Here is a 23092-nt window from a genome sequence, read left to right on the forward strand (position 1 = left end):
TTACGCAAAATGTCTTCCGCAAATGATCTTTACGCAAGAAGTCCCGCAAAATCTCCATCCATATGAACAGTAATATCCCCTCCGTCCACCCATAACTCTAAAGTAAAAATATATTTTTTCTTATTGTGGGGGGTATTTCCATTAAAAAAAAACAACAAGAAAACAACAAAAAAAGCAGAAAAAGACAAAATTCTTCTTTGAATGTTTGCTTAAAAATGCGGAATTTTAAAATATAAATATTAACAACCAACTGAATAGCTATTATCAAACTTAATAATTAGATATAAAAATATCAAACTATTTAGGAAAAACATGAAACAAAAAAATGTTTTGTATTTATTTAATTAATCCAAAGACTACACCCTAAATCTGAGAAATGGTTACCTAAAAATAGAGTTTGTATTTCTATGTATGTAGCCAAAAGTTTGTCAGTCCTTAAAATGAGCTCAACCATAGTTCTGATAGGAGGCAAGTCTTCTTAGACTTGCCAACTGAATAGCTATTATCAAATTTAACAGAATGAAATTGTTAAATAATAATATATTAGATATAAAAAAAATCCAAACTATTTAGGAAAAACATGAAACAAAAAAAATGTTTTGTATTTATTTAATTAATCCAAAGACTACACCCTAAATCTGAGAAATGGTTACCTAAAAATAGAGTTTGTATTTCTATGTATGTAGCCAAAAGTTTGTCAGTCCTTAAAATGAGCTCAACCATAGTTCTGATAGGAGGCAAGTCTTCTTAGACTTGCCAACTGAATAGCTATTATCAAATTTAACAGAATGAAATTGTTAAATAATAATATATTAGATATAAAAAAAATCCAAACTATTTAGGAAAAACATGAAACAAAAAAAATGTTTTGTATTTATTTAATTAATCCAAAGACTACACCCTAAATCTGAGAAATGGTTACCTAAAAATAGAGTTTGTATTTCTATGTATGTAGCCAAAAGTTTGTCAGTCCTTAAAATGAGCTCAACCATAGTTCTGATAGGAGGCAAGTCTTTTTAGAGGTTAAATAAAAGAGTACATAATGTATTTTCACGGGTCTAGCTACCAGAGGAGAAGTAGCACAACCGTAGAAAACTCCTTGCCAGCCTTCAAAGAGGTAAAGACAGTAAAATCTGATAATATGATCTGATATATAATCTCATTATAAGAATTGTTCAAGTGGAAACCAATACTACCCATAAAACAGGAATTTTAATTTCTAATAGAAATCCATACAACCATATATACCTTGAAAACTTGGAAAAGACAGGAATTTTAGTTTTTAATAAAATTCTTTCCAATATGGGTGTATAGTTTTTGGTAGTTGTATTCGCCAAATTTAAAAAAGAAAAGAAACTTGGGTGGGATTAAAAATACGCAAAAAAACTAAAAACATGCGGAGCCAAAAGGCTTAAGACGATATAGTGGTGTTTTGATGAAGTGGAGTTGCTGGGAGTCTCAGGACTTTTTTTTGTAATTTTGAATCCATTTTTTGCAATCTCGGTGAAATTTCTTGGAATGTTTACTAACAACTCTTTCATTCTCAGCTGGATTTTGTAACTCTCACTACAACTTCCTTTTGTGTGTTTAGGATTCTTCAAAGAAAACAGTTGCTACTTTTTTTGCAATCTTGGCCCCATTTTGTGCGTCCTCCATAACATTTTTTGGAATTAGCTGTCAAAATTCTTGCAATCTATGCCCAGTTTTTTGCAATCTCAGGAACAAATAAATTTCGACCAAAGAACATTCTGTTATTTTTGAATAAGGTTTTTTGAAATTTTTAATTTTGAGACTGTCAATCTTGGCTCCTAATAGTGGAGTCTTGGGTTCTAACAGCTGTGCTTGCCTCAGGCTGTTTGGCGCTTCAGTGGGTCATTTGCACTCTCTTAGTGAGAGTTTGATAGATAGGTATATGCATTTATTTTCCATATAACAAGACAATAATTACGCAACAATCTACGAATCCCACAAAGGCTCCATGGCCTGTAGGAGGGGGATTAAGAAACACTTAACATTTAAAGCATTTGCTTCATAAAAATGGAGGGAAAAAAAAGGAAAGAGAGTTCCTTGAATAAGCTTTACCAAACTGCAATGAATCACAGCATCTATAAATATTTAAAACAAATTGTTCGCACTATATGCGTCAATAACAAAATGAATCATGTGGAAAAAAAAAATTACAAGTATTTTGAAGGTGCAAACGAGTGGTATTTCCAAGCCGAATCGGGAAGGGCGTTCCATGTCAAATGACATGCAACAAAAGGATTAAAATCGGATCTTATTGTTGGTGTATGGGGAATTTGGATATATACAGAACTACGGAGCTGATAATTTGACCGATCAGATAAAAAAGAAGACGTAAATCTAAGCGACCTAGGAATATCCCCATGGAGCTATAGAAAAGCGAAAGACGCACAGGAAAGAATATAAAGTTTTTTGATATCAAACAGTTCGTGGTAACGAACTGTAAGTAAGGAGCGACCCGGCTCAATGGTAACCGAAACTCTAGAAAACGGGTTTTGATACCAATAGATACATCAAAAGAATCAGATTTCAATGCTGATTTCAAATATATAACTTTCATCAAGTTTAGAGCTACCCATCAAAAGTTACGCGCCTGAGAAAATTTGGCTGATTTTCAAAGAAAGGGGGAAAGACCCCCTAAAAGTTATAGAACCTTAATGAAAATCACACCATCATATTCAGCGTATCAGAGAACCCTACTGTAGAGGTTTCAAGCTCCTATCTACAAAAATGTGGATTTTTGCATTTTTTGCCAGAAGAAAGATCACGGATGCGTGTTTATTTGCTTGTTTGTTTGTTTGTTTGTTTGTTTTTTTTTTTTCCCAGGGGTGATCGTATCGACCCAGTGGTCCTAGAATATCGTGGGAGGGCTCATTGGAACGGAAATTAAAAGTTCTAGTGCCCTTTTTAAGTGACCAAAAAAAATGGAGGGCAACTAGGCCCCCTCCCACGCTCATTTTTTTCCCAAAGTGACCCAATCAAAATTTTGAGATAGCCATTTTGTTCAGCATGGTCGAAAATATGATAAAAATGTCTTTTAGGATGACTTGATCCCCCAAAGTCCCCAGGGGGAGGGCTGAAAGTTATGAACTTTACTCAATGTTAACATATAGTTTTTGTTATTGGGAATTATACAGAATTTTTCAGATTTGATTTTGTAGGGTATGTGTTTTACGGAGAGGGGCGGGGGCTAGTTAGACTTTTCTTTCAATTTAGTCAGTTTTAATTGTGGACGTGAAATTGCGATGCATGGGGCACAGGATTTCCCAGCATTATTAAAGAAAAAGATCAGGAATTAAATAAAAAAAACAAGTTTTTCAACTGATCAACTGATTGTGATTAAGAGGTAATTTTTAAAGAACTGGAAAAAAAAATTCGAACTATAGTTTAAAGAGCAGGGTATTGACTAGGGGGCGAACCCCCTAACATACGTGTTAAAAATTTATGAATATAGAAGTTCGTTACGTAAGTTAATTCTAAGTTACGTATATTTATTACTAATAAAAACGTTCGTAAATAAAATTAAACAAGTTTAGAGAAAGCCATTTAACCAAATATAATATGCAAATTTTGTTTTAATTATTCATGTACGGTGAGCCAAAATCAAAACCTGCATTAATTCAAAAACGTTCAAAAATTAAATAAAAAAAACAAGTTTTTTTAACTGAAAGTAAGGAACGACGTTAAAACTTAAAACGAACAGAAATTATTCCGTATATGAAGGGCTGTCCCCTCCTCAACGCCTCGCTCTTTACGCTAAAGTTTGACTTTCTCACAACTCTATTTTTTTAAACAATAAAAAAACTTTAGCGTAAAGAGCGAGGCGTTGAGGAGGGGACAGCCCCCTTCATATACGGAATAATTTCTGTTCGTTTTAAGTTTTAACGTCGTTCCTTACTTTCAGTTAAAAAAACTTGTTTTTTTTATTTAATCAAGTAAAGGTTTAGTTTCCGAACAATTTACATCCTGGATAAGATTTATAGCTTTATTGTAAGTGTTGGAAATTGGTTTGAGAAAAGAAAAAACAAATAGATATCCATATGACTGGAGAATAAGAAACATAAGAATGAATTAAGCTATGAAATAGGAGTCTTAGAATTGGTCTAGAAAAATATGTCCGAGTTTTCTTAGAATACCAAGGTTTCTGCATATCATCATTTTAACCAAATCAATATGGTTTGTAAAAGATAAATTTTCATCTAGGAGGATACCTTGGAAACAGACATGGCCATCCTTTGGTCTACTAATATAGCCTTTAGATATCTGATTTTATGATAGTTGAGGACAAGCCTGAGATATATGAGAAAAAACTAAAAAAATATTTTAGAAACATTTAAGGCAAGAGAGTTCATTAAACCAAAGTGAGACTCTCTCGAAGAGGTCCACTAACTTTGTACGAACCTCATCCTCTGTTCTCCCAGAAGAACCGATGGTGCTTTTCTTTTCTATGAAACAGTTCGTGGCAACGAAATTGCAAGTAAGGAGCGACCCGGGACAATAGTAACCAAAACTCTAAAAAACGGAATTTTGATACCAATAGATACTTCAAAATAATCATATTTTAATGCTGATTTCATACATATAAGTTTCCTTAAGTTTAGTCCAACCCATCAAAAGTTACGTGCCTGGGAAAATTTACCTGATTTTCGAAAAAAGGGGGAAACATCTCCCAACAGTTCTAGAACCTTAATGAAAATCACACCATCAGATTTAGCGTGTCAGAGAACCCTACTGTAGAGGTTTGAAGTTCCTATATGCAAACATGTGGAATGTTGTATTTTTTGCCAGAAGAAAGATCACGGATGAGTGTTTTTTTTTCCAGGGATGATCGTATCGACCCAGTGGTCCTAGAACATCGTAGGAGGAATCATTTGAACGGAAATTAAAAATTCTAGTGCCCATTTTAAGTAACAAAAAATGGAGGGCAACTAGGCCCCCTCCTAGTTGCCCCTCCATTTTTTTCCCAAAGTTACCCGATTAAAATTTTGAGATAGGCATTTTGCTCAGCATGGACGAAAATATAATAACTATGTCTTTTAGGATGACTTAAGCCCCCTAAGTCCCCGGGGAAAGGGCTGAAAGCTCTTGACTTTACCCAATGTTTGCATATAGTAGGCCTATTGGTTATTGGGAAGTATACAGACGTTTTCAGGGGGATTTTTGCTGGTTGTGGTGGTGGGGGGAGGGGGTGGGGGTTATATGGGAGGATCTTTCCATGGAGGAAGTTTCCACGGGGGAAGGTACATTGCTATGAAGGGGGTGCCGGATTTCCCAGCATTATTTAAAAAAAGATCATAAATTAAATTAAAATAAAAGTTTTTCAACTGAAAGCAAGGAGCAACATCAAAATTTAAAACGAACAGAAACTATTACGTGTATGATTGGGTCCGCCCCCTAGTAAATACCTCGTTCTTTAAGCCAAAGACTTTTTAGTACTTTCATAAGAGCTATTTATTCTACTTAACGGCCTTTGTGATTAAGGGGCCATTTTTAAAGAATTGGAACAAAATTCGAATTTTTGCGTAAAGAGCGAGGTATTGACTAGGGGGTGAACCCCCTATTATACGTATTAAAAATATGTGGATATAAAAGTTCGTTACGTAAGTTAATTCGTAAGTTACGTGTATTTATTACTAATAAACCGTTCGTAAATAAAATTAAACAACTTTCGGGAAAGCCATTTAACCAAATAAAAGTAAAACGAATATACAAATTTCGTTTTAATTATTCATGTATGGTGAGCCAAAATAAAAACCTGCATTAATTCAAAAATGTTCAAAAATTAAATTAAAAAACAGGTTGTTTTTAACTGAAAGTAAGGAGCGACATTAAAACTTAAAACGAACAGAAATTATTCCGTATATGAAAGGGGTTGTCCCTTCCTCAACGCCTCTCTCTTTACGCTAAAGTTTTTTATTGTTAAAAAAAAGTTGCGAGAAAGAGTCTAACTTTAACGTAAAGAGCGAGGCGTTGTGGAGGGGACTGCCCCTTTCATATACAGAATATTTTCTGTTCGTTTTAAGTTTTAATGTCGCTCCTTACTTTCAGTTAAAAAAAAACTTGTTTTTTTAATTTAATATTTTAATAGATTGATCCTTTTCACTAAAATTCCGTCTTTTAATAGGGTTAATAGTGGAATTCCAAGGGGATGCTTTGTTACTCCCATATTATTTTCAATTAATATCACTGATCTTTAATAGAGTGCTTCCCTCAAAACTTATAATATCTATTACAGTGTTTTTTTTTATTATTGTAAGTAATTTACTTATCCTAACTGTAATTCTCATATTGGTTATGGCTTTCAATTCGGTTGCAAAATCAAAATTGATGGGAAAAGCTTTGTTTTCCGGAATGTATTGTTTGCGTTTGCTGATTACACTGCTCTCAGTAGTTTCGCCTAGGGTGAACCACCGTTGGTTAGCTTTTGTCAATCTGTAAAGGAGACTACAAACACCTGGGTCAACGCGAATCGCCTCGCACTTATATTTAGAATCAATGGTTTCCAATTTTCAAGAATATGAGCTTTCTGTCTTTTGTTCAAAATTTTAAACCATTTAAAGGGCAGCTCAAGACCACCCAACCAAAATCCCTACTTCGTATAGGGTTTCAAGCTGAAAGCTTGACACTCCAGCTCATTGGAGAAGCTTTAGGCAAGATTCAGGTATAGGTGTAGGAACGCATGATTGGACAATGTCCTCTCCTGAAAACTGCTTGTCCCCCAATCGAAACACTCCAAAGGGAGTGTACGACAAAGTTTTGTCAAGATTTTAAATTTCCCCCACCAAGATGACTGGTTGACCCCTCCCTTGTCCAGGAAACACCCAAACCACAACCATGGTTGCTTTAACTTATATTAAGTTCTGATTTTTATAAGTTTCAGTAATATAAGAAAACTTGGACATGTTTCCCTTCATGGAATATTTTTGCTCTTTTCTGTTTTCTGATTCAGCCACATTTACCATGTTGTGTTATTTCAGATTTCATCTTTTTAACATTTAGTTCAGTGTGACTATTTAGAGCTTATTGCTGACTAGCAGGCAGAGAACGATCTATTTACGTTCACTGAATTTAGAACCTTGGAAATGATGGGAATATTAGTGGTTTTATTGACTCAGAAGTGCGAAGAAGACTCTCTATAGGTAAAGCCAGAGGTTGTCTAAACGAAGTGCGATGAAGACTCTCCATAGGTAAAGCCAGAGGTTGTCTACACGAAGTGCGAAGAAGACTCTCTAAAGGTAAAGCCAGAGGTTGTCTAAATGAAGTGCGAAGAAGACTCTCTATAGGTAAAGCCAGAGGTTGTCTAAAAAAAAAAAGTGCGATGAAGACTCTCTATAGGTAAAGCCAGAGGTTGTCTACACGAAGTGCAAAGAAGACTCTCTATAGGCAAAGCCAGAGGTTGTCTACACGAAGTGCGAAGAAGATTATCTATAGGTAAAGCCAGAGGTTGTCTAAATGAAGTGCGAAGAAGAATCTCTATAGGTAAAGCCAGAGGTTGTCTAAACGAAGTGCGATGAAGACTCTCTATAGGTAAAGCCAGATGTTGTCTACACGAAGTGCGATGAAGACTCTCTATAGGTACAGCCAGAGGTGATTTAAAGGAAGTGCGAAGAAGACTCTCTATAGGTAAAGCCAGAGGTTGTCTAAACGAAGTGCGAAGAAGATTCTCTATAGGTAAAGCCAGAGGTTGTCATAACAGCTTTTCTCAAAGAATAGCTATCCCGGAGTTTAAGCTTAAATTCTTTTAACTATAAAAAGGCACACTGGTCAAAGTATTGAAAGCTATTTAGAGAGTAAATTTTGTCAAAATAACCGAAAGTGTTAGCACGGAAGTTTTACAACAATAACTCCACCTAATAATCTAATTTCTTTTCGATTCTCACTTGGAAAAATCATTAATAGATGACAAGGACTTTAACAATCAGTGACCCTTGTCTTTTATAATAGGCAGCGCAATAGCGCTGCCTAAGTAAAGAACGACGTTGACATAATGTATTATTATTATTTTTATATTTGGTTTTTTGCTTCTAGAGCAGGACACTTCGTATAGAAGGAGTTGTCATAGAAACTTTCGAAAAGGCTCATTCGATAGGAAATTGAAGGGGCTAGTGCCCTTTTTAATAGTAAAAAGTAATTGGAGGGCGAACCCCCCCCCCCCCCCAAGCCAATCATTTGCCGAAACACATCCAGTCAGAATTTTGAGAAACCCAATTTGTTCAGCGCAGTTGAAAGGTCCGAAAATTATGTCTTGGAGGAAGACCACCCTCCCACAGCTCTCAGGGCATGGGTTGTAAATTATTCCCTGGGGGCATATAAGGTTTTTATAGAAAGGGTGGTTATTTAAGCTTCGGAGGGGGCTTATTGGGTTGTTAATCAGAGGTTCTAGTTCCCTTTTGAAGAATAACAGTGACCGTAGGGCAGCTATCTCTCCCCCCCTCCCACACGTCGTATTGTCCCGAAGTGCATCCAATTGAAACTTTGAAATACAAATTTTGTTCAAAATAGTCGAAAAATCATACAGTAAGGGTTTTGGAGTTGAAACAAACCGCCAGAGTCTAGGGACAAGGGTTATAAGTTATGCTCCGGGGTATTTATAGTTTTTATGGAAGGGATGGATGTACAAACTTTAAAAGAGTCTCATTTGGTTGAAAATTGGAAGTTCTAGACATATAAGGTTTTTATGGAATGGCTGGTCATATTAACTTCAGCTGGGTTCATTTGATTTGAAATCGCAAGTTATAGTGCCCTTTTTAAGAGTCAAAAGTTATTTGAGAGTAACCAGTTCCCTCGCCCTTCCGCCCATCATTTCTCCTAACACATCCAATCAAAATTTTGAGATAGTAATTTTGTTCAGCGTAGCTGAAGGGTCTAGAAATTATGTCTTTGAGGATGACAACCATCCCACAGCCCTTAGGGCAAGGGTTGTAAGCTATTCCCTGGGGACATATAAGGTTTTTATTGAAAGGGTGGTTGTATATTCTTCAGATGGGTCTCATTGGAAAAGAAATCAGAAGTTTTAGTGCCCTTTTTAAGAGCCATAGTGATCAGAGGGCAGCTAACCCCCCCCCCCCCCCCGCACACATACACGTCATTTTTTTCCAAAACGCAGAAAATAGAAATTTTTAGATAGCCCTTTTATTCAAAATTGTTGAAAGATCATATAACAAGACTTTTGGGGTTGTTACAAACCACCAAAGCCAGGGGGCAAAAGGTTGTAAGTTATGCCACGGGGGCATTTAAGGTCTAGTTCCTCTTTAGGAGCCAAGATTGATGGAGGTCAACTAGCCCCCCCCTCCTCCTAACTATCCTTCTTTTCAAGAAATGCATCTGATTAAAATTGTGAGATATCCGTTTAAAACAAAATAGTCCAAAAAACATATAACAATGCCTCTAGGGTTGACACAACCCTCCAAAGCCCTGAAGTAAGGGCTGTAAGTTGTGCTCAGGGGACATATAAAGTTTTTATGGTATGGGTTGTCGTATAATCTTCAGATGGGGCTCCTCTGATTTTAAATTCGAAGTTATAATGCCCTTTTTAAGAGTCAAAAGTAATTTGAGAGCAACCAGCCCCCTCCCTCTCCGCCCATCATTTCCCAAAAACAAACATCCAAACAAAGTTTTGAGATATCTATTTTTCAGCATTGTTGAAAGGTTTAGTAATTGTGTGTTTGGAGATGTCAACACCCCTCACCCCCCCCTTCCCCGAGGGCTCAGGGCATGGGCTGTGAGTTAGGCAATTTGTTTGTTATTTACATATAGTATATGTTATTGAGAGAAGGTATGCATGTTTGACTACTACTTTCCCAAAATACTAAGGGTATTATGGTGAGTCTTTCAAGGAATGTTGAGGAGAGTGTTGAACTAAATCAAAACACGTTATGTGTATATGGCTTGCCAAAGGGCGTAATTCAGGAATGACTGAGTAAACTAATTTGGAAATTTCAGGAAATGATAAGGGAGATGATCAATTGACTAAAAAGGCAATATTTGCATGCTACTACCACTACAACTACCGCTGCTTCTACTGGTATCACAACTACTACTACTACTACTACTACTACTACTACCACTGCTATCACTAACTATTACTTCTGTACCGGGTACTACTAAGGCTGAGGATATTGAAAAAAACGTCTGTGGAAGTGTTGAGGGGAAACGTTGAACTAAATCAAAGCATATTATGTGCATACATATTGCTGATACGGGCGCATCACCAATATTTTAAGAACGGATTATCATATCAGTTTTCATTCAGCGCTCGTCTGATAAACATCGCCTCGGGGAGCGTTGCTTGCAAGTGAAATACGAAATAGAATTTAGACTCTTGTGATAATGTCTCTGGACTGTTATTTATATATGATTAAATAAAAAAAACAAGTTTTTTAAACTGAAAGTAAGGAGCGACATTAAAACTTAAAACGAACAGAAATTATTCCTTATATGAAAGGGACTGTCCTCTCCTCAACGCCTCGCTCTTTACGCTAAAGTTTTTTATTGTTTTAAAAAATAAAGTTGTGAGGCAGAGTCAAACTTTAGCGTAAAGAGCGAGGCGTCGAGGAGAGGACAGTCCCTTTCATATACGGAATAATTTCTGTTTGTTTTAAGTTTTAATGTCGCTCCTTACTTTCAGTTTAAAAAAAGTTGTTTTTTTATTTAATTTCTGAACGTTTTTGAATTAATGCAGGTTTTGATCTTGGCTCACCGTACATGAATAATTAAAAAAAAACATTTCAAATTAATTTACTTTTATTTAGTTAAATGGATTTCTCGAAACTTGTTTAATTTTATTTACGAACGTTTTTATTAGTAATAAATATACGTATATGAAAGAGACTGTCCCCTCCCCAACGCCTCACTCTTTACGCTTAAGTTTTTTATTGTTTTAAAAAATAAAGGTGTGAGACAGAGTCAAACTTTAGCGTAACGAGAGAGGCGTGGAGGAGGGGACAGTCCCTTTCATAGACGGAATAATTTCTGCTCATTTTAAGTTTTAATGTCGCTCCTTACTTTCAGTTTAAAAAACTTGTTTTTTTATTCAATTTTTGAACGTTTTTGAATAAATGCAGGTTTTGATCTTGGCTCACCGTACATGAATAATTAAAACAAAATTTTCATATTAATTTACTTTTATTTAGTTAAATGGCTTTCTCGAAACTTGTTTAATTTTATTTACGAACGTTTTTATTAGTAATAAATATACGTAACTTACGAATTAACTTACGTAACGAACTTCTATAGTCATATATTTTTAATTTGTTTATTAGGGGATTCGCCCCCTAGTCAATACCTTGCTCTTTAAGCGAAAGTTCGAATTTTGTTCCAATTCTTTAAAAATGACCGCTTAATCACAAAGGCCGTTAATTAGAATAAATAGCTCTTATGAAAGTACTAAAAAATCTTTGGCTTACAGAGCGAGGTATTGACTACGGGGTGAACCCAATAATATATATAATATTTTCTGTTCGTTAGAAGTTTCGATGTTGCTGCTATTGCAGTTGAAATACTTGTTTTTTTATATTAAATTTCTGATCTTTTTTTAAATAATGCTGGGAAGTCCAGCGTCCCCTTTCTAGCACTGTCCCTTCCCCCATGAAAACATCCTTCATGGAAAGATCGTCCCACTTAACCCCCGACCCACCCCTCTCCCCCACTACCAGGAAAAATCTCCCCTGAAAACGTCTGTATACTTCCAAATAACCAATACTATATGTTAACATTGGGTAAAATTCATAAGTTTCAGCCCTCCCCCGGGAATTTAGGGGGATTAAGTCATCCTAAAAGACATACTTATAATATTTTTGAACATGCTGAACGAAATGGCTATCTCAAAATTTTGATCAGATGACTTTGGGAAAAAATGAGCGTGGGAGGGAGCCTAGTTGCCTTCAATTTTTTTTGGTAACTTAAAAAGGGAACTAGAACTTTTAATTTCCATTCCAATGAGCCCTCCCACGATATTCTAGGACAACTGGGTCAATACGATCACCCCTGGGGAAAAAAAAAACAAAAAAAAAAATAAAAACCCACCCGTTATCTTTCTTCTGGCAAAAAATGCAAAAATCCACATTTTTGTAGTTGGGAGCTTGAAACCTCTACAGTAGGGTTCTCTTATACGCTGAATATGATGGTGTGATTTTCATTAAGGTTCTATAGCTTTTAGGGGGTCTTTCCTCCTTTTTTCAAAAATCAGCCAAATTTTCTCAGGCACTTAACTTGTGATTGGTAGAATTAAACTTGATGAAACTTATATATTTGAAATCAGCATTAAAATCTGATTCTTTTGATGTATCTATTTGTATCAAAATACCGTTTTCTAGAGTTTCGGTTACCATTGAGCCGGGTCGCTCCTAACTTACAGTTAGGAGCGCTCCTTACTTACTGTTTGATTATTGATCGTTATTTGGATTACTGAAGCAGGAATACGTAAGCAGTGTGTATATGTCTTGAAATTTAAATCTGTAATAGAGGATTTTTATTTATACATTTTTTCATACGGATAACCTTGAAACCAGATACTTAACTATGCAATTGCTATTTATTGTGACATTTCGGAAATAAGTATGAATCATTTCGCTGAATGAAAATCTGTTTCCATTCAGCGTTGCTTGCAAGTGAAATACAAAATAGAATTTAGACTCTTGTGATAATGACTGGACTGTTATTTATATATGATTATTGATCGTGATTTGGATTACTGAAGTAGGAATACGCAGCAGTGTGTGGGAGGACTGAAATTTTTGAAAAATGAATACCTCAAACGGAGCGACTATAGCTTTAACTGAGGCTATGCCTGAGAGTACAGCCAGTGCTCGGTGTTAAATACAAAATACAAAAAGTATTGTATGTTTCAGTTAAATACAAAAAACAAGTTTTTTAAACTGAAAGTAAGGAGCGACAATAAAACTTAAAACGAACAGAAATTATTCCGTATATGAAAGGGGCTGTCCCCTCCTCAACGCCTCGCTCTTTACGCTAAAGTTTGACTCTGTCTCACAACTTTATTTTTTAAAACAATAAAAAACTTTAGCGTAAAGAGCGTTATTCCGTATATGGAAGGGGCTTTCCCCTCCTCAACGCCTCGCTCTTTACGCTAAAGTTTTTTATTGCTTTAAAAAATAAAGTTTTGAGACAGAGTCAAACTTTAGCGTAAAGAGCGAGGCGTTGAGGAGGGGAAAGCCCCTTCCATATACGGAATAATTTCTGTTCGTTTTAAGTTTTAATATCGCTCCTTACTTTCAGTTTAAAAAACTTGTTTTTTTTTATTTAATTTTTGAACGTTTTTGAAAAAATGAAGCTTTGATCTTACTTCACCATATATGAATAATGAAAACAGAATGTGTATATCAATTTACTGTTATTTGGTTAGTTAAATAGCTTTCTAAAAACTTGTTTAATTTTATGTACTGACTTTTTTATTAGTAATAAATATACGTAACTTACGAAATAACTTACGTAACGACCTTCTATATTCATATATTTTTAATACGTATATTAAGGGTTCGCCCCCTAATCAATACCTTGCTCTTTAAGCTTAAGTTCGAATTTTGTTCCAATTCTTTAAAAATGACCGCTTAATCAAAAAGGCCGTAAATTAGAATAAATAGCTCTTATGAAAGTACTAAAAAACTTTGGCTTAAAGAACGAGGTATTGACTTGGGGGAGAACCCCCTCATATACGTAATAATTTCTGTTCATTTTAAGTTCTAATGTTGCTTCTTACTTTCAGTTGAAAAAACTTGTTTTTTAAAATTTAATTTCTGATCGTATTTTAAATAATGCTTGGAAATCCGGCGCCCCCTTCATAGAAATGTCCCTTACCCCAAAGAAACATCCTGCACGGAAAGATTCTCCCGAGTAGCCCCCTCTTTCAGCCCCCCCCTACCAGAAAAAAATTCTTTCTGAAAATGTCTGTATACTTCCCAATAACCAATACAATATGTAAGCAATGGGCAAATTTCATAACTTGCAGCCCTTCCCCTGGGAACTGTGGGGGATTAAGCCATCGTAAAAGACATATTTATTAGATTTTCGACTATGCTGAACAAAATGGCTATCTCAAAATTTTGATCGGGTGACTTTGGGAAAAAAATGAGCGTGGGAGGGGGCCTATTTGCCCTCCATTTTTTTTGGTAACTTAAAAAGGGCAATAGAACTTTTAATTTCCGTTCCAATGAGCCCGCCTACAATATTCTAGGACCACTGGGTCAATACGATCACCCCTGGGAAAAAAAAACAAAAAAAAAAACAAATAAACACGCATCCGTGATCTTTATTCTGGCAAAAAAAGCAAAATTCCACATTTTTGTAGATAGGACCTTTAAACCTCTACAGTAGTGTTCTCTTATACACTGAATATGATGGTGTGATTTTCATTAAGTTTCTATAGCTTTTAGGGGGTCTTTCCCCCTTTTCTCGAAAATCAGCCAAATTTTCTCAGGCGCGTAACTTTTGATGGGTAAGATTAAACTTGATGGAGCTTATATATTTGAAATCAGAATTAAAATCTGATTCTTTTGATGTATCTATTGGTATCAAAATTCCGTTTTTTAGAGTTTCGGTTACCATTGAGCCGGGTCGCTCCTTACTTACAGTTCGTTACCACGAACTGTTTGATTAATTTCAAGCTAGATCTGATACCACGATTAATTGAGGCTACTGAAAATACTTTGCCGGAAGTTTTAGTGAAGGTTACTTCAGTTGAAAACCAGTTTTCTCCTTTGAACCAAAAATTATCTGACAATGCCAAAGCTTGTGAAGAGATGAAAGGTGAAATTGAGATGGTTCGGAAGAATTTACGAGCTGCTACCATGCGGGCTGACGCATTTGATGAAGAACTGAGAAGATGTAATGTTGTCCTATATAACTTCGAACCTATTAAGGGGCGACCATACTTGAAGCGACCTTCCTATCTCTCCCATAGTAGGCTAAGCGTTTTGAGTTTGACTAACATTAATAGTTGAGGCAGTTAGGCGGTGTCAGTCTTTTCTAATAGAATAGAATCAGGTGAACATTTTGATTTAGCAAAATGCTAAAGCCGACACCTATTTTTCCTGAAATCCCAAAAAACTCGAAAACCTATTTTGGGTTTGCCTGCAAGATCACTGCAGTCAATATTGTCGTAATTGGTACTTAAAAATGCAGCGAAAAATATTCTATTGAAGCGGTTGCAGCATATTTTTATAAAAAACACTTGCTGACTGCAGTCCCTTCGAATACTTTACATACCAACGGTTCAAATTGCTTATCACCCGACAAAGAGCCTAAAATACTTGGAATCAAACGGATGTGGGCGCATAAATTATGCTGAGGGGGTTAACGCTTCCTTTTGTTCAAAATCGCTCAGTTGGACTTTGATTTAGTGAAGCTTTAGCTGTTGAAATGATTTATTTGGTGTGTATAATTTGAAAGCGTTAGCTTGAGAGTTGGACATTCGACAAATTGTGCGAATAAGTTGGATGTACTGGGAAAATGTAACTAATATTGAAAGCGTAAGGAACCCCTGGAAGCCTCTTCGAGCTTGTTTACTCAAGTCTGTGTGAAATCTGATACCTTTGTCTTTGAGCCTTTTTGCCAACCAGGAAAAGGGCTCGAATCGGCCAAAACGGCTTTGGACTGGCGTCCCCCCTTAATCCTGCTATATATACGCTGAAGCAAAAAATAATTATGGTTCTTAATAAGTGTGTACCGGATTTAAATCTGAACCGTTGTGACGTCTAAGACGTGTTCAGAATGTGTGCGGGACCAGTCTTACTAAAGATGAACTCTGTTGAATTTCGCGGGATAATTCTTAAGTCTAATCCTCTTTTGAAGAGGAATGGGCTTTCGGCTGCTTCCGACTATAGGGCCAGGCAAAGGGAAACCCGTGAAAACCTTAGACCGGTCTTAGAGTACGCTTTGTCGAAACACCATCAAGCTAGGCTTAGGGGTGATAAGGTATACATCGACGGCAGTGTTTGTTAATGACTTTCCTTCGGAATGTGTTAAGGAAGTAACCACCTGCTCCAGTGAAGTGAACAAGTAGGGGCCTCCTCGAAACAGGTCAGCAGAAACAAGAGAAGTCGAACTAACTAAAGAACCGGCTAGCGAAAAAATGGATATTTCCGTCGCTGGCAGAGTGGTGTCTGTAAGCTCTGAGAGTGATAGTCAAGCCGAGAGTGTTATTGAGACGGTGATCGAATTTAATATCGTGATCCAAAACCGCATTTCCCGAAGGGTGCTGCACGTCCTGTCCAGAATTCTCCAATAGTTGTTAAAAATACTGAAAAGCGAAAAGCCTGGGAGGTCATAAGCCCGGATGATCAAAATCGTATTGATACCCGTAATGTTGCAAGAAAGGACTCTAGATCTGATGGCGGAAGAGCTGACGACAGATGTCAGTCCAGGAGCACCAGAGCTGCGTCATGAAAAGATTATTATAAACTTTCATACTTACCTGATGAGCCAGAAACGCCCTTTGTCCTGCCGACACATGATTAGCTTGTTCTAAGTGAATAGGGACAGTGTAGCCATGTTCACCCTTTGCGAGTAATCACATGGAATGTCCAGGGTGTGAGAAATAAGGTTGAACAAGTACTGAAGGACCTAGGTGGTGTTGATATTATTGCTCTTGTGGAGTCGTGGCATAGTGACAATACAGTGTATTATTTTGAAGGATACTGGGTAGAAAATGTGGCGCGTAAACCAGCAAAGAATATGAGACATTATGGAGGTATTTTGTTGTTAATTCACCGAGACAATTTCCGTGAACATTCTCGAATTTCTAGTTTCTCGGAGAATATCAAATGGGTTCGGATTCATATTGCTAGTAATAGAAGTTTGATTTTAGGTGCCGTATATATTGCCCCCCAGAATAGTTCGCATGCAGTAGAAGTGACATGGGATTTATTAGAGGAGGAGCTTAGGCAATTGCGATCACATTTTGATAAGGATTATTTTTTGGTGGTGGGTGACTTTGATACTTTACGGGAATATGTAAAGAGAGTAATCAAGTTTCATTTGTTGATGCGCCGGACCTGATACCTGATATTTTTAAGACATCTAGAAGGAGCAAAGATATTGAAAGAAGGGTTAATTGTTGGGGTAAAAGTCTTCTGGAACTCTGTTCAGATAATGCATTAGTGATTGGAAATGGAAGATTCGGGAAGGATGGAGAGGAGGGTGAGTTTACCTGTCTGTCTGGGACAAACCCTTAGAGTAATTGATTATGTTTTGGTTTGTATTGATCTCGTGACCCTGAAAGTTGATTTTGAGGCTCTTAGGATTGTAGGCTGTAACTATTTACCGGTTGAGATTAAGTTTTGTTTTGGAAGAGGAGTTTCCAGGAACAAAAAACAAGATAGTCCTGGAAGTAGAATTACAAAGGATCTTTGTTTTTCAGGGAAGTTTTTAAAGAGTGAATGGAGTAAAGAGGAGCTGGAGTTGATGAATGAGGAGTTTTTGAGGCCAGCCATAATTGAGAAAGTTGAGAGTCTGCATGATGAACAAGAGACATAGATGAAATTTTGGAAGGTTTGGGTTTTGTTATCTATGAGTGTGCTCGTGTGTCAGAGAAACCAAATATGAGAAGGAAAAATAGTGTTTTTGATGATGAATGTAGTTCTTTTAAAAAGGAGTTGGAGGAGTTATTAGATTTGGCAAATGCTTGCTCTGTAGAGGAAGAAAGGCAGAGTTTGTTTTTACGGTTTAAGGAAAGGAGAAGGGGATATAATAGGCTAAAACGGAGGAAAAAACGGGAGAAAATTAAAGAGGAACAGAAAGAGATAGCGAAGGCCTATATGGTAGGGGATGCAAAGCAATTTTGGTCAGGAATAAGGCGAGAGAATGGACAAGGAAAAGGCCAATTACAAATCCCTGAAACTGATACTTGGCCTTGTTTTCTTGAGAGTATAGATGAAGATTCTAGTGGCCTTGATAGTGAAGAATCAAGTGTTGCTCCGCAGTTTCCGACGAAAGTAAAAGATTATGAGTTAGTGAAAGAGGTAACCTCAGATGAAGTTAGGAAAGTAGTTAAGAAGATGAAGGGAGGATCAGGGCCAGGAATAGATGGTATACCAGCAGTTTTGTTAAAGAGGTTTCATGGTGTTTTTTTCTAGTTTTAGTGAATATTTTTAATAGAATTATAAGTAGTGGTGTATGGCCTTCCCTATGGAAAGTATCGATTATGGTACCTCTATTTAAGAAAGGTAGTCCTAGTGATCATGATAGCTATAGGTTGATAGCATTAGCGCCTGCACTTAGTAAAATTTTAGAAAAGATTTCGGACAATCGGTTGAATGAATGGTTGGAGGGTTATAGGGTAATTAAAGAGGAGCAGGGGGGTTTCAAGAAAGAGTATAGCACGTCGGATAGACCATTTGTGTTAAGTGCACTGATAGAGAAGCATGGATCAGGTAGAAATTAGTTGTATGTTGCGTTTCTAGACTTAAGAAAGCCATTCGACAATGTAGATAGAACTCTCCTTGAAAAGTGTTTAAGAGATGTAGGTCTACCTTTAAGTTTTATTCGTTTATTTATTGGTATGTATTCTGGGACTAAGTCTATGGTCAGGGTTGCAGGTTCGGGATTTTCCAGGCTATTTGACCTTAAGAAAGGAGTGAAGCAGGGCAGCGCCATGTCCCCAAGACGGTTTGTTTTTGATTGATATGGTGGAGTTTCTGGAAAAAAATGGGCTCCAAAGCTGTGTCTTGGAAAAATGAATTTATAGGTGTTATTATTTGCGGATGACACTGCATTGGTGGCCAAATCGACAAGGGAGCTTCAGATATTAATGTAATTGAGGAGTGTTTACAAATGAAAAAGTTACAGCTTAACGTTATGAAAACTAAAGATGCTGTTTTCAGTAAAAGAAAAGAAAAAATAGATAATATATTTGTATTTGGAGGACAACAAATAGAAGTAGTAGAAAAAATAAAGTATCTTGGTTATATATTCCAAAGCAATGGTGGATGGAGTTCTTATATTAAAGAAGTGTTAAATAGGGGAAGAGCTGCAACATTTTCACTTTTCAGGAATAATGTTAGCGGAATAAAGAATTTGTCTTTGCATAAGAGGGTTTTCTTATCTAAGATTATGCCGAGGTTAAGAGATTGTACGGGTTGCATAGAATGACCCATACCCAGTTTCTTAAAGGAGACCTTGGACTCTGGTCTCTTAAAAGTTATAGGACAGTCCAAATGATAAAATTTTGGCTAAGGGTTTTACAGTTACCCAGTGATAGGTTACTGAAGGCTGCATATGATGAGTTACTTGAGCTACATAGGAAAAAATCTTGGCCTTTTAAAGTTAAAGAGGTACTGGATAAGAGAGGGTTTTCTTTCGCATGGAATGACGGCCTTGGACCAACTAGTCAACAATTACAGTTGTACAAGGAAATCAAGCGGGTGCTGGAAGACCAGACGATACAGAAATGGGGCGAGGAGATTAAGGATTCGGAAACTTTAAGGTATTATAATGAGGTTAAGATAATTTATGGTCAGGAATTTTACTTTAAGTTAAATTTACCGTCTAGATACCTTACATATTGGATGCAGCTACGATCTAATTGCCTTCGGATCCGTTCGAGATGAAAGTTTTTGAGAGAAGGAAAAGTGTCCCGGACGGCGGGTTTGCTTGCCCTCTTTGCCAAGAAGAGGAGGAGAATTTGGAGCATTGTCTGAGTCGTTGTCGAGTTCTTTTGGGGGTAAGGGAAAATTTATTTGGGAATGATGGAGTGCTGCTTCCTGATGCCTTAAAAAGTACGTCGTCACAATTTATTTGTCTAGTGGGAAATTATCTTGATGAGTATTTTGCAAAAAGAAGAGAGTAGTTTTTATTTTATTTTTTTTTTCTTTATTATTGTGACGAGTGCTGTAATTTGTTAATCTTGTATGTTATTTGTGTACATGGCCACATTTTGGCTTGAAATACACGTTATCTTATCTTATCTTATTAAGAGGAAACTTCAGGGGTATAAAGAGAGGGATATTCAGTTGACCAAAAGACAAAATGTACCTGCTACTACTTTTATTAATACTGCTGCTACTATTATTACTACTACTAATAATAATACACTATTAATTCTATTAGTGTTCCTACTATTACCACTATTACTATGATACTAGTACAATTAAGGCTAAGCGTATGTATTTAAGAATTTGACAGAATTTTGACGGGGAGTTTGAACTAAATCCAAGCATACTATGTGTATGCAGATTGTCAAAAGGGTGTATTTCAAGAATTAATTTGGGTATTAAATTGGAACTTTCAGAGAATACTTAAAGGGGAAGATCAATTGACGAAAGGTAATATATGCATAGCACTACTAACACTACTACCACTGCTACTTTTTCTAATACCACTACTGCTACTAAACAACTCCAAATACTACTTCAATTGCAACAACTTATAATGCTTAGAGTATTAAGATGAAAAGGGCATCAAAAGAGGGTCAAAAGCACAAATCAGCTATATTTTTAGAACAGCTTACCGTGCAAAGGTAAAATTTCTGGGGTATCATAAAAGGGATAATCAACTGATCAAAAGGCAAGATGTATATGCTACTACCGCTGTTAATACTGCTTTTACCACTCTTACTACTACTACTAATACAACACTAACATTACAACTACTTCTCCTACTACCACCGTAACTACTGTGATACTAGTACTATTAAGGCTTCTAAGGTAAAATTTGAGAAAATATTGATGGTATATTCGAACTAAAAAATACCTTATGTGCATTTAGATTGTCAAAAGGGTGTATCTTAAGAATCGATTTGGGTATTAAATTGGAACGGTGTTGAAGTTGATGTTGAAAAAAAAACAACGGTGTTATGTGCATACTGCTACTAGTGCTACTACTGCTACTACACAAGCTAAGGGCATTAAGGTGAAGCTTTCAAGGAATATTTAGGCAGATTTTGAACTTATTGTATGATAAACATATTGTACACATATTATATGTGTATTAATAATGAATAAAATCTTATCTTAACTTACTAAATCAGAACGAACTATGATCATGTAGATTGTCAAAAGGGTGACAGAGCAACATCTCAATAACGGCTTACATTATTAAGATAAACCCTTCAGGGAAGCCAGGAACTAGCCAGAAGACACTATTTGTATACTTTTAATACTACTTCTGCGGCTACTGTAACTAATGAAAATAAGTTGAACTTTTAGGGAACGTTTAGGGGGAGTTTCAATTAAACAAAAAACTATATGTATGCATGTATTAAAAGGGAATATAAACAATATAATAGGCAGTACTGTCCTTTCATAACTGGTAAAATCGCTAATATTTTAAAGGAGCTAATTTGATTGGAAATTAAAAGTTCTAGTGCTCTTTTTAAGAGTCAAAAGTGATTGGAGGGCAATAAGCTTTCCAATTCTGTTTCCCTGAAAAGAATATGTCAATATAAAACGAATGGAAATTAATTAAAAAAAACATTTTCAACAAAATAAGCAAAAATAGAATCAAATAATATGCCAAGCGTAAAAATACCACAAATCAGCATCAATAAATAAATGAAACACCAAAAAGAATAGAAATTATAATAAGTAACCGAGTCAATCTCAAAACGAGCAGAAATTAACATGATTAGGGCTCACTTGCAATTAATTGCAATTGCAAAGAATTAGAGGATAACTACCACCCAGCAATCAATTTCATAAAATAATTACTGCACCCTAAAGAGTTTATTCTAGATAAATACATCTTGTCTTATGTCTAATTAAAATATTTTTTCGACTAAGACAATTAATGACTAGCTAATGGGAAGATTCAGAATTGTTTATAATTATCAAGTTATCCATAAGTACCTTCTCAAGGCTAGAACACAAATTGCACTTTACTGGAAAAAATTAAATGTTTTCACTTTTATAACTTTAATAGATCAAATATTACTAAATTTTAAAGAATGAATATGAGCATATGTGTATTAAATTGACAATTCATATTCATTTTAATTTTTTTCAGTAAAGTACAAATTATGTTCTGGCCATGAGAAGCCATAGGGACTCTGATCCCTAATCATATTAATTTCTGCTCGTTTTGAGTTTGACTAGGTAATTTACTGTAATTTCTATTCTTTTTGGGGTTTCATTTATTTATTGATGCTGATTTGTTGTAGTCTTCCACTTGGTAGATTATTTAATTCTACTTTTGCTTAAGGGAGCAATTTGCTTAATGTTAATAATTCATTTGTTGTTTAATAGAGTTGTTTATTTTTCCCTGAAAAACTTATGTTGTGGAAAAAATATTTTTTAATTAATTGAAAGTAACACTGAACTCTAGTCACGTGCACAAGATATTTTTTTTTTTGGGGGGAAGGGAGGGTATATATATATATATATATATATATATATATATATATATATATATATATATATATATATATATATATATATATATATATATATATATATATATATATATATATATATATATATATATATATATATATATATATATATATATATATATATATATATATATATATATATATATATATATATATATATATATATATATATATATATATATATATATATATATATATATATATATATATATATATATATATATAATATATATATATATATATATATATATATATATATATATATATATATATATATATATATATATATATATATATATATATATATATATATATATAATATATATATATATATATATATATATATATATATATATATATATATATATATATATATATATATATATATATATATATATATATATATATATATATATGTATATATATATATAACCAAATTTTTTGGACAAACGGGCTCAAGGTCTCTTCTTTCCTGCATGTTCGCCTGCTGAATTCCAGGTTCTGGTAGTAAAAGAAGACAAAATTAATTATCGAACAAAAGTTACATTCAAATTATGCAAATATTTAAGGTACCAAGGACACATGGCAACAGCGTTGCCATGTTGAAGGGTGAAGTAACCAAGCAAAACTGATTAGCTACCTTTAACAGTGCTTTTCGCCAGTATAATTTAAGCAATAAATTATTGATTCCTAAAGAAAATCCCACCTTCAAAGGAAATCTACGCCTTC

The 23092-nt window shown here is 35.2% G+C and overlaps 1 protein-coding gene across 34 annotated transcripts in view; it reads right to left on the reverse strand.

Moving 5' to 3' along the window:
* slo (calcium-activated potassium channel slo) overlaps window positions 1-23092 on the reverse strand; it is a 382388-nt gene that overhangs the window by 184751 nt on the left and 174545 nt on the right. The window lies entirely within an intron of this gene.

This window comes from Artemia sp. Qi Xiang Cuo, chromosome 5 (genome assembly GCF_049724085.1).
Source record: "Artemia sp. Qi Xiang Cuo chromosome 5, ASM4972408v1, whole genome shotgun sequence".
In the NCBI taxonomy this organism is placed as follows: Eukaryota; Metazoa; Arthropoda; class Branchiopoda; order Anostraca; family Artemiidae; genus Artemia; species Artemia sp. Qi Xiang Cuo.